The sequence below is a fragment of the Mya arenaria genome, chromosome 16 (genome assembly GCF_026914265.1).
Source record: "Mya arenaria isolate MELC-2E11 chromosome 16, ASM2691426v1".
In the NCBI taxonomy this organism is placed as follows: Eukaryota; Metazoa; Mollusca; class Bivalvia; order Myida; family Myidae; genus Mya; species Mya arenaria.
Window position 1 is genome coordinate 3549938 of NC_069137.1, and position 13089 is coordinate 3563026.

At 33.1% G+C, this 13089-nt stretch overlaps 1 protein-coding gene across 5 annotated transcripts in view; it reads right to left on the minus strand.

The window, feature by feature from the left end:
* The window catches only part of LOC128221261 (trichohyalin-like), an 86188-nt gene extending 85132 nt beyond the window's left edge, over window positions 1–1056 (minus strand). For all 5 annotated transcript variants that reach the window (XR_008258931.1, XM_052929802.1, XM_052929803.1 and 2 more), the window contains exon 1: window positions 707–1056. The gene's annotated coding sequence lies outside the window, so the exon portion shown is untranslated. The remainder of the gene's footprint in view (window positions 1–706) is intronic.
* Window positions 1057–13089: the final 12033 nt, after the last annotated feature.

Below are 13089 nucleotides of genomic sequence, written 5' to 3' on the forward strand. Positions count from 1 at the left end.
AGTTATTTAGGATTTGAACATTTTCTTTCAAGTTTAAAGTTAACATAACCTATTGCATTGCTTTGAATCATATTAAAATGGTTGTAATTCGTCTTTATGTCATTTTTAGGCATACCACTAAAACATGCTTGTTACAATGTAAGATCGCAATAAAGTTCGCCACCAACAGTTATATTAGACTCAACACCTCCAGTCAAATTTAACTTTTCTTGCTCATTCGATGAACTATTTTTCGATCTTACACTAAATCAAGTATCAAGTCAATATATCAATCAATATATTAATCGAACATTTATTAACAAATTCTTTAACAAGCTAGCATCATTGTCAAATCGCTTGAAATGTACACACATCGTTATATAAGCACATGCTCTCTTAGAGCTTTTTCACAATACTAAATACTTTCTAACGAGTCACATGACTTTACAGCCAAACAAGTCTAGAAGGTTCACAGCGCATGCGCTTTGCAACTAGTCTATACGACACGCATTAACTCAAGTTTATGTGTATGCCGTTGATCAAAGCTCTCAAATTTAAGTCAATAAAATGGCCAAAGAAAAGTTAAAATAACATTATGTAGTACAATAAGCAATCTTCATTATATCGTCTAATAAGGTTTGAAATTGTTTATATCTAATTTTAGAACAAAGCTCTGCATATCAAACTTTAAAAAAGTTCATTTAATTAGTATATACATTATACTTACTCGTTTATCCGAGTTATATAAATTATAATTCCGAACAATTCAAGTAGGTTCCCTGCACATGTGCTATAGCACTAGTCTACACGTCTCTTGTTAATTCCATTTCATCGCGGTTTGGCCGATGTCAAAGGCTTATTTAATTATGGTTATATAAAACAGCTCAAGATAACACGGCCAGCGTGAAAATGTTTAATCATTTTAAGTTTATGAAATCAAACAGAAATCGTTCAGAAATACACCCCGTTGATATTAGATTAAGCTAAATAGAAAAACAAAATATTTTAATTTTATAAGATAAATCTCCAGTATTAGACAACTAGCCTATCTGTTTGAATATAAAGGTAATGTCATGCCACTACTAACGAGAATAGGTAATCTAAAAATGCTCTTTGATTCACAATGAATATCTTAAGTATTGATCAATTCGTAAGGTTTGTATTGTTTTATATCCATACTGAGGACAAAGCTTTGCATGTCAAATATCTAAACACGCCATCCTAATTATTATTGATTTGTCATCGATAAGAAATACAGTTAAATTAGTCAGTTCTTAAATATTTAAATGTGTTAGCTCTTAAGGTGACTTTACTCTTTTTAGTTGATGATATAAATTCTGCCTCCCTTACCAGATATAGAAAGCGCTTGTTTAACCTAAGTTAATGGTTTCCTACAGAAATTAATAAGATGAATATGAGACAAATGTACGGCGTTGTATATTTTGAAACTAAAAAAGGTACACATGTTAACATCATTTTCCTACATACATTTTCGAAACATCGCTTCCTTCTAGTATGTGAGGAAAGCGCTTTAATTAGCAACTAAGTAGTGGATAATTGACACATTTTCCGAACCAACCTAAGCAAACCAAACTTAAGTATCAATTTAGCCTAATAACGTACATCATACAGTGTAGTCTTCTCCTTAAAGACAAGTGTCGTTAAATGTCGCAGAACTCTTCAAATTTAAAATACTTCTCAAACTGAAACAAACAAACAAAAGACCTCATGTTTGACACTTAAGAAAGTTTGAGAAATTAGAGCACGAAATGTACAACACATGGAACTATTATATTCCATATATATAACGATATGCACAATACATGTGGATTGTATAAAAGTATGTATAATATGCATCAAACTCTTAAAAAACAACAACAATAATACGTTGAAGGATATTATTGCCCAATAAAATAGTAATGATATGATACTAGGCTCCATGGGACAGCCCAAAAAGATGGAATGATACGTTGGTCGATGAGTTTGCCCCATGCAAGAATACTGTTATGCTATAAGGGTCGATAAGACTGCAAAACATGGTGATATGATAAGTTGATCGATCGTTTGGCCCCGTATAAGAGTAATGATATGCTACTAGGGTCGATAAGGCTGCCCAAAATAATGGTTGGATAAGTTGTTCGATATTTGTGCCCAATATAAACATATTGATATGCTACTAGGGTCAATAATATTGCCCAATTTAAGATTGATGGTATTAAAACTGCGTCGATAATATTCTCCATTATAGAATGGTGGTATGATACATATGTCGATAATGTTGCCCCATATAAAACTGATAGAACGATACGTGGGTCGATAATATTGCCCAATATAAGACTGATGTGACTATACGTGGATCAATAATATTGCCCCATATAAGACTGATGTGACCATACGTTGGTCGATAAGATTGCCCCATATCAGACTGATGTAACGATACGTGGGTCGATACTATTGCCCCATATTGATTGATTGAACGACACTTTGTGGATAAGAATGTACAATATAAGACTGCTGTGACTATACGTGGATCGATAATATTGCCCAATATAAGACTGATGCGACTATATGTGGATCGATAATATTGCCCCATATAAGACTGATGTGACTATACGTGGGTCTATAATATGGCCCAATATAAGACTGATGTGACTATACGCGGATCGATAATATTGCCCCATATAAGACTGATGTGACTATACGTGGGTCGATAATATTGCCCAATATAAGACTGATGTGACTATACGCGGATCGATAATATTGCCCAATATAAGACTGATGTGACTATACGCGGATCGATAATATTGCCCCATATAAGAACTGATGTGACTATACGCGGATCGATAATATTGCCCCATATAAGAACTGATGTGACTATACGCGGATCGATAATATTGCCCAATATAAGACTGATGTGACTATACGCGGATCGATAATATTGCCCAATATAAGACTGATGTGACTATACGTGGATCGATAATATTGCCCCATATAAGAACTGATGTGACTATACGTGGGTCGATAATATTGCCCAATATAAGACTGATGTGACTATACGCGGATCGATAATATTGCCCAATATAAGACTGATGTGACTATACGCGGATCGATAATATTGCCCCTTATAAGACTGATGTGACTATACGTGGGTCGATAATATTGCCCAATATAAGACTGATGTGACTATACGCGGATCGATAATATTGCCCAATATAAGACTGATGTGACTATACGCGGATCGATAATATTGCCCCATATAAGAACTGATGTGACTATACGCGGATCGATAATATTGCCCCATATAAGAACTGATGTGACTATACGTGGATCGATAATATTGCCCAATATAAGACTGATGTGACTATACGCGGATCGATAATATTGCCCAATATAAGACTGATGTGACTATACGTGGATCGATAATATTGCCCAATATAAGACTGATGTGACTATACGCGGATCGATAATATTGCCCAATATAAGACTGATGTGACTATACGTGGGTCGATAATATTGCCCCATATAAGACTTATGTAACGATACGTGGGTCGATAATATTGCCCCATATAAGACGGATGTAACGATACGTGGGTCGATAATATTGCCCCATATACGATATAAGACTGATGTAACGATACGTGGGTCGATAATATTGCCCCATATAAGACTGATGGAAAGAAACCCTGGTCGATAATATTGCCCCTTTAAGACTGATGTAATGATACGTGGGCCGATTATATTGCCCCATATAAGACTTATGTAATGATACGTGGGTCTATAATATTGCCCATATAAGACTGATGGAACGATACGTGGGTTAATAATATTGCCTCGTTTAAGAATGATGTAACGATACTTCGGTTGATAATATTGCCTCATATAAGACTGATGTAACGATACGTGGGTTGATAATATTGACCCAAATAAGACTTATGTAACGATACTTGGGTTGATAATATTGCCTCATATAGGACTGATATAACGATACTTGGGTTGATAATATTGACCCAAATAAGACTTATGTAACGATACGTGTGTCGATAATATTGCCGCATATAGGACTGATGTAACGATACGTTGGTAAATAATATTGCCCCAAATAAGACTGATGTAACGATACGTGGGTCGATAATATTGCCCCATATAAGACTGATGTGACCATACGTTGGTCGATAAGATTGCCCCATATCAGACTGATGAAACGATACGTGGGTCGATACCATTGCCCCATATTGATTGATTGAACGACACTTTGTTGATAAGAATGTACAATATAAGACTGATGTGACTATACGTGGATCGATAATATTGCCCAATATAAGACTGATGCGACTATACGTGGATCGATAATATTGCCCCATATAAGAATTGATGTGACTTTACGTGGGTCGATAATATTGCCCAATATAAGACTGATGTGACTATACGTGGATCGATAATATTGCCCCATATAAGACTGATGTGACTATACGTTGGTCGATAACATTGCCCAATATGAGACGGATGGAACGATACGTGGGTCGATAATATTGCCCCATATAAGAGTTATGTAACGATACGTGGGTCGATAATATTGCCCCATATAAGACTTATGTAATGATACGTGGGTCTATAATATTGCCCATATAAGATTGATGGAACGATACGTGGGTTAATAATATTGCCTCGTTTAAGAATGATGTAACGATACTTCGGTTGATAATATTGCCTCATATAAGACTGATGTAACGATACGTGGGTTGATAATATTGACCCAAATAAGACTTATGTAACGATACGTGTGTCGATAATATTGCCCCATGTAGGACTGATGTAACGATACGTGGGTAAATAATATTGCCCCAAATAAGACTGATGTAACGATACGTGGGTCGATAATATTGCCCCATATAGGACTGATATAACGATAAGTGGGTCGATAAGATTGCCCTATATCAGACTGATGTAACGATACGTGGGTCGATACTATTGCCCCATATTGATTGATTGAACGACACTTTGTTGATAAGAATGCACAATATAAGACTGATGGGTTGATGAATATGCCCCATTTAAAAATGGTGGTGCGATACGTGGGTCGATAACATTTCCTCATATATTGAAGATGTGTACGATACGTGCGTCGATAATATTTGTTTTAAATAAGAAATAATATTTTACACTTTTTAGCTATGTCAGTATCTGCAGTTTCAAAATACCTAATTAAACTCAAATGTTTATCGCATTATGCACCATAGCATCTGTAAATATAATTAACATATTTGACATGTTATCAAGGTACATGTGCAAGCGACGGAATAGGTAGTCAACATTGAATGCTATGATGACCGACTTATGAGTTAGGTCAGAAGTATTTTTATTTTAACCAAAACTGGTAATTAGTTATGCTAAGAAACACGTTGCGTTTGTTTTCAATTTCCATATTTTTGTATCATATATGCATGTGGAAGCCTGTTCGAAGTATTATTTCAAGAAAATTATAATTATTTTGTTTTAACAACTAGATATATGTTAATAACGACCTAGTATCTTGTTATAACGTCTAGTATTTTGTTATAAAGAATAGGTATCTTACTATAATGTTATGATATAATAAGTAAAGTTATGTCTGAAGGGTTTGGTTTCTCCTTTAAGCAATTTCAACTCTCGCTTTTACGACTTAGTTTCCCGCTATAACATATTCGCATCTAGTTTAAAGTATTTTGCTACTATGAAGTCGCATCTCATTATAACGATTTGATAGAACGATTAAACGATATATAGGTATCGCGATATCAGGTGATGTTTAAGTTTGTTTAAAAATATACTTAGTCGTTATAACTGGATAAGTCGGAATAATATGATAACAATGTTTTGTTTTAAATAAATACTATTTGACACATACAGGTCCACAAAGTTTACCGTTTAACAGATGTGTTTTACTAGTGATATACATTATTATTCATAATAATGAAACATCTTTTAATGCTTAGAATATTTCCATTTAACTTAAAATATGTAATTACGTTTAGCACTGTAATTATAATTATCAAAAAAAATGCCATTCATGTTTATAGTTGAACACTTATCTTATTCTTTCAGTTTAAATTATTATTCCACCTGACGTTATGTTCGCATATATTTTACTTCTTTTTTCTGGAAAATACAACTTATGTAATTTTTACTTTTTAAAGAGATATTTGAAAAACAATATACCTTATACAGTGTAAAATCATAATAGTTATACGCAACTCATAAAATATAACTTTTGATGCTTACTCGACGAAATATATTGCGAACTTACTATCATCCTGTATTTGATTTATTAAATAAACATTTATTTAAATGTAATTAAACATTCTTACGTATCAGTTTATCCGTTGAGTTTACGATAAAGTCTCCGTTTAGTTCACTTTTGGTTTTAATATTCCTGTGTGCACTGTTATTCCACTGGCTATATTTTGACATTCGCGCATGCGTCAGTGTAACGAGTAGACACAATGCATTTAAGTGTACTGCGCAGTAGCTTTAAATATACATCACGTCATACAACAGGCACATGCTCTGCCGAGGCATTTTAGGAATATCAACTCGTTTTATTCGAGTTATAACGAGTCTGTTCACTACTCTTGAGCTAGGGCACTTGGCTACACGACTCTTGTTATGTCATGTGCCGAGGGATAAAGCATATTTTATATTGGTTTTATAAAATAATAATAAGAACCAAATTTAAACACGTTTTATCTTGTTGTGTTTAGGAAATCATGTACATAATCAGCAAGCATTTACGTTACCTAAATCTAAATGGTAATACAAATCTCGTTTAATCGATAACTAACCATTTGTCCGAATATAGAAGTACAGCTATTCAAATACTAACGAGAATAAGTAATCAACAATGCACCCGATTTAAAATGAATATTTTAAGTATCGATTACCTCGTAAGAATGGGTATTCTTATACATCTATTTTCAGGACAAATACATATCTAATTTCGAAACTATTTATCATAAATATTGTATCTTCAGGCCGAATGCCTTCTCCTAAAGGCTCATTGACTATAATACTGAATAGATAACTTTCGATTTCTAACACGAATATACGACAGAACAACGCATAATTGTGACAATAATGGGCGTAGATAATAATACATTTTACTTTCTTGATAGTTCATAGATAACATAACAGTTGGTTCTATTATAATATGCGAACTTCCAATAAAAGCTGTCCCCCCACCCTCCTCGCCAGATATATGAAGCACCTGATTAAAGTAAGTAAATGTTTTCGTACAAAACTGAATACAACGAATAAAATACAACGGATTGGCAGATTTTTAAACAAATAAGGTACACATATCAACGCAACAATTTCCTTTTTAATACATCGCTGCCGTCTAAAATAGAAGGAATTATCCTTCATTACCATTCTCGCAAATCTCCAAGAGTAAAAAATGTATGTAGTTTTGTTTGATTAGCCAAACCATCGTTATCGCCATCAATACAATTTTCACAAAACTCTTCAGATTAAAAAGATATCTTAAACTTTACCAAACAAACATAGATTGCTTAGCTTGATTCTGTCTGACATTTAAAAAGGTGTTATCAGTTTGTAATAGCAACCACATGTTCGTAACTAGCAAGCATGTACGTAAAATAACTAACGCTGAAAGGAATTAGGAAAATATTAATACTCTATCAGATAAATCCTGTGAAATCGGTAACTAGCATTTTTGTTCGACTATGTAAGTGCTCACCCAAGTTGCGAAAATAGCTACGCGGAAAATACAAATCGATCAAAATTATTTAGCGCCTTTCAATATATCGTTTTGAAAGGTTTGGTATTGTATTACATCTATTATGAGTACAATGCTTTGCTTATTAACTTTCAAATTGCTTCTAAATATTGATTCTAAATAGCATAACTTAATCCATCCTTTCTACAAGCTTGGAAACATCCAATTCTTTCGACAGTAAGCCACACATGCTTAATCTAATAAAACGACGGTTTAAACACATAGTAGATTTTTAAACCCCATTTTACGACATTTTTAATAATAAAACAGATTATAAAAGAGTTAATTTACAACCTCGATCAAACATTCCTTTTTAAGCATCAGTATCCTTATCTAAACTATATTCATACGCTTTTTTGCCTTTCAAATTGCTATTTTATTTTTTGGGAAACGGAGTTTCGTCAACTAAGTAGCTGGCCTGCTTCTGAATAAAACCGAAGATGCTATTATTCATACTTTGAATGTAGTTTGATCTAACCAAAACCTCGCTCAAGGATTTTGACCTTGTATAATATAGCCTAACCCTTACACAAGGACTTAAAATGTAGTAGCATTTAGACAAGCCTTTACAAAAAGACTTTGAATGTGGTTTGATTTAACCAAACCCTAACACTAGGACTTTGAATGTAGTCGCACTTAACCAAGCTCTAGCACAAGGACTTTGAATGTAGTTTGATTTAACCTTACCCTAACACAAGGACTTTGAATGTAGTCGCATTTAACCAAGCACTAACAAAATGAATTTGATTGTTGTTTGACTTAACCAAACCCTAACACAAGGACTTTGAATGTAGTTGGATTTAACCAAACACTCACAAAATGACTTTGATTGTTGTTTGATTTAACTAAACCCTAAAATAAGAACTTTGAATGTAGGTGGCTTTAACCAAACCAGTGCACAAGGACTTTCAATGTAGTTGGATTTTAAAATACCCTAACACAACGTCTTTGGAAGTAGTTGGATTTAACCAAGCCCTAACACAAGGACTTTGCAAGTAGTTGGATTTAACTAAACCCTAACACAAGGACTTTAAATGTAGTTGGATTTAACCAAACCCTAACACAAGAACTTTAAATGTAGTTGGATTTAACCAAACCCTAACACAAGGACTTTAAATGTAGTTGGATTTAACCAAACCCGACCACACGAGGACTTAAAATCTAGTTGGATTTAACCAAGCCCAAACACAAGGACTTTGCAAGTAGTTGGATTGAACCAAACCCTAACGCAAGGATTTTAAATGTAGTTGGATTTAACCAAACCCTAACCCAAGGAATTTGCAAGTAGTTGGATTTAACCAAACCCGAACACAAAGACTTTGCAAGTAGTTGGATTTAACCAAACCCGAACACAAAGACTTTGCAAGTAGTTGGATTTAACCAAGCCCGAACACAAGGACTTTGCAAATAGTTGGATTTAACCAAACCCTAACATAAGGACTTTGAATGTAGTTTGATTTAAACAAACCCTAACCCAATGACTTTGAATGTAGTCGCATTTAACCAAGCCCTAACACAAAGACTTGGAATGTTGTCGCATTTAACCAAACCCTAACACAAGGACTTTGAATATAGTTGGATTTAACCTTACTCTAACACAAGGACTTTGAATGTAGTCACATTTAACCAAACCCTAACACAAGGACTTTAAATGTAGTCGCAATTAACCAAACCCTAACACAAGGACTTTGAATGTAGTTGGCTCTAACCAAACTCTAACACAAGGACTTTGAATGTAGTCGCATTTAACCAAACCCTAACACAGGGACATTGAATGTAGTTGGCTTTAACCTAACCCTAACACAAGGACATTGAATGTAGTCGCATTTAACCAAACCCTAACACAAGGACATTGAATGTAGTCGCATTACACCAAACCCTAACACAGGGACTTTGAATGTAGTCGCATTTAACCAAGCTCTAACACAATGACTTTGAATGTAGTCGCATTTAACCCAGCTCTTACACAAGTATTTTGAACAAGGTACGATTTGACCAAACACTAACCAACCATTATACCAAATAAGAGATAACTTTCAATCTAATCGATTTTAGTTTTCGTTTTGTTATTATATTGTTGGTATCAATAATTACGTTGGGAGTGCATTGAAACATCCGGGATTAACGCATTAAATAGTAATACTGTTTTAACAACAACAAACATCTTAATTGGTGAACCCGATACTATTAAGGCATAGAATGTAACGTGTGCAGTTATATTTGCAATGTTTGTATTGTTTGTGCATACGTGCGCTCGTCCGTGCGCGTGTGTGAATGTTTGGGTGGGCTGGGGTATGCCACGTTGTGATTATGTGAATGTCTGTTTCGGTTAGCTCCTAGTTTAAATATCAAAAATACAAATATAATTCAGAAAATGTATTACTATAAATTTAATTTATTTATTCAAACAAGAAACACCAGTTGTTTTCAAACACTTGGAAGTTATAAGTTAGTAGTATTTTCATCAAGGGTTTTGTTCAATGTAAAAAAGGTCGTAAATTTAACATGGGAAAATATCTATGTAAACCATTTTCCGATTTTGTAAACTTTTTACTGAAAAATTCAAATTGCAAAAATATCATCCAATTAATCTGCATAATCCGAAGTTCATATTTCCCTCTAAATTTTTTTGGAAGATATTGACTTTTAAAACCAACCATTATTCTTTTTGAAATACATACCTAGTGTTTTGCTTGTTTTGACCTTGGTATAAAAAAGTATTTGATGCAAGTTTTTAAAGCCATATCGAACAGGTATACTTTTAGTTTTTGTTTCAATTATATTGAAAAATAATCAAGAAAACAAAAATGTAGGTAATAATTACTAGCACATTGTGAACTATTCATTATCGTAATGAACAAACTAAAAAAACAAACATGTTCAATGTCAGTAGTAAAGCGTTTCGATCAGACCAATGCATGTCATTTCATTGATTTAGCAGAATGTAGACTTTTCAAAATACAAATGGTTCATGTTTTAGTCACAAAAAAAGTCAATGGGATAATCTTATCAATAAAGAAGTAAGTTTATAAGAATGATTACAATTTCAAATCTAATGATAAGTTCACATTGTCATCATCAGCTTACAGAAAAACATACGTGAAATATAGTGTTTTTTTTCCAAATTAATGTTAAAACCAAAGGAGGTACAATTAGGGCATTCGGGTCACGTAGCTATGATTCTTCAAATGGTTACATACACATAAATAACAACCATTTTCAAGGTTTTTTTTTAATATTCCACCTTGAATAATTTGCAACAAAATTCTTTATATGCCAGGGGCAACAATTGAGCAACAAAAACATAGTCATTGTTTTTAAAACGTACACGGTCCATATCACAATAAGCAAATAGTTTAATTGTCGTTCATTTTTTGCTTAAATTAATTAATAACTCAGATAATTTTAATATCAAGAGAAGTAATTTGGTACAAATTTGTTCATAAAATAGTTATGATGAATATTGTACTACAATTTGATCATATTGCCATGCATTAAATCATTAAATTTCATTCACTTAAAGATTTCAATTTTTCGAGTTCTACTAAAAAGTAACTTAAACGAATTACAATATTCTACTTATGAAACATTTTAAGTACATATAGTATCGATAACTATATACACCGTTAATAACTTTTCATTAGCAAACAATTATCCGTTAAAGCAGATTTTTTTTAGAATTCGAATCATAATAAATGTTTATTGAAATTTTAAATACATGGATTGAGTTCATGTTTCGCTCAGTCATTAAATAAAATTGTAGAAGGCAGGCATTCATATTTCGATGGAAGCGCTGCGTAATTATGAAAAGAAGATACTCGATCAATACTTGACAAAACTTTATTTTCAAACAGTACAATAATCGTGTCACTTTATATCATCGAAATATATTCATGTTATATAAAAGGATTGTTTTGATGTTTAAATATAACGCGCATATTTTGCAATCAAATACATTTTTTTTTATTTTTACGATTAATTCTGGCAGAGAAATAACATCGATCCGTTTATTATTCTATTTTCTACGCTTAAAGGTTTTAAACCATGTTTAGACTTTAGATTCATGAGTCATCGTTAGACAAACAACATTTCTGACCTGCTTGTAATACCTTAGTAACAATATTTCAAAGTGGGCGTGTACAAACCTTGTAAAATACAATAACAAGCTTCTGTAGCATCATTGCCTTTCATTCACAGCCGCCTTTTAGTGTTCGTGGTATAAACAATACTTGTAGTTAGATATTGCTAATGAACACGATGCTTTCATTTATGATAACCTTAGTTTTCATATAAAACGTTTTAAAGTATAAGTATCTAGTTATAACGATTTAGTATGTCGTTATTACGACTTAGTATCTGGTAATTACCACTTGTATCTTGTTTAAACGATATAGGTTCTCGATTAACAACTTCAAATGCCACTTAAACGACTAAGTATCTCGTTATAACGACTAAGCATCTTGTTTTTATAATTTGTTATAATCTTATTATTATTTATTAGCTCGTTTATACAACTTAATATATCGTTAAACCATTTAGAATCTCGTTGTAACGACTTGATAACACATGGATACGACTTAATTTCTTGTTAAAGGACTTGATATATCGTTTAAGCGACGTAGCATTTTGTTGTTACGAATGAGTTCATTGTTTAAACCACTTGACATCAGGAGTGAACGATGAAGTATCACGAGCTTAAATAAGAGTTTAGTTTGTTTAAACGAGACAATGAATCAATAGAATAGAAATATGAAGTCGTTATTACGGAATACTGAGTCGTAATACCAAGATATCAAATTTTAAAATAAATACTACGAGACACGTCATTTATATTATTTTTAGGCATATGATAAAAAGAAAAATTGCTTGTAACAGTGTTATATTGCAATAAATTTCACAAAGGTGAACACCACTCGTGAAATTTATCTTTTGGTGCTCACTCGGTTATATGTATTATGATCTTACTCATGAACGAGTTCCTGCATCTAATATATATTAGAGTTCATACTAATTTATTATTGGCATAAAGAAGCTAACATACGTGATTCACGGCTTAGTTTACGATTTAATCTTCTTTTTTTCCTCCCGTTATAGTTCCATTGCGCTCGCTGTATTTTGACATTAGCGCATGCCTAAATCTAACCAGTAGAACCAACGCATGCGCGTTCACTATCCAGTCGCTGTTAATAGAGATTACGTCATTACATAAGCACATGCCCTGCTGAAGTGTTTTCGCAGTACCAACCCGTTCTATCCAAGGTATTTGAGTCATTAGGCCGAACAAGTCTAGCAGGTTCACTGCACCTGAGCTTAAGCACTAGTCTACACGACACTCGCTA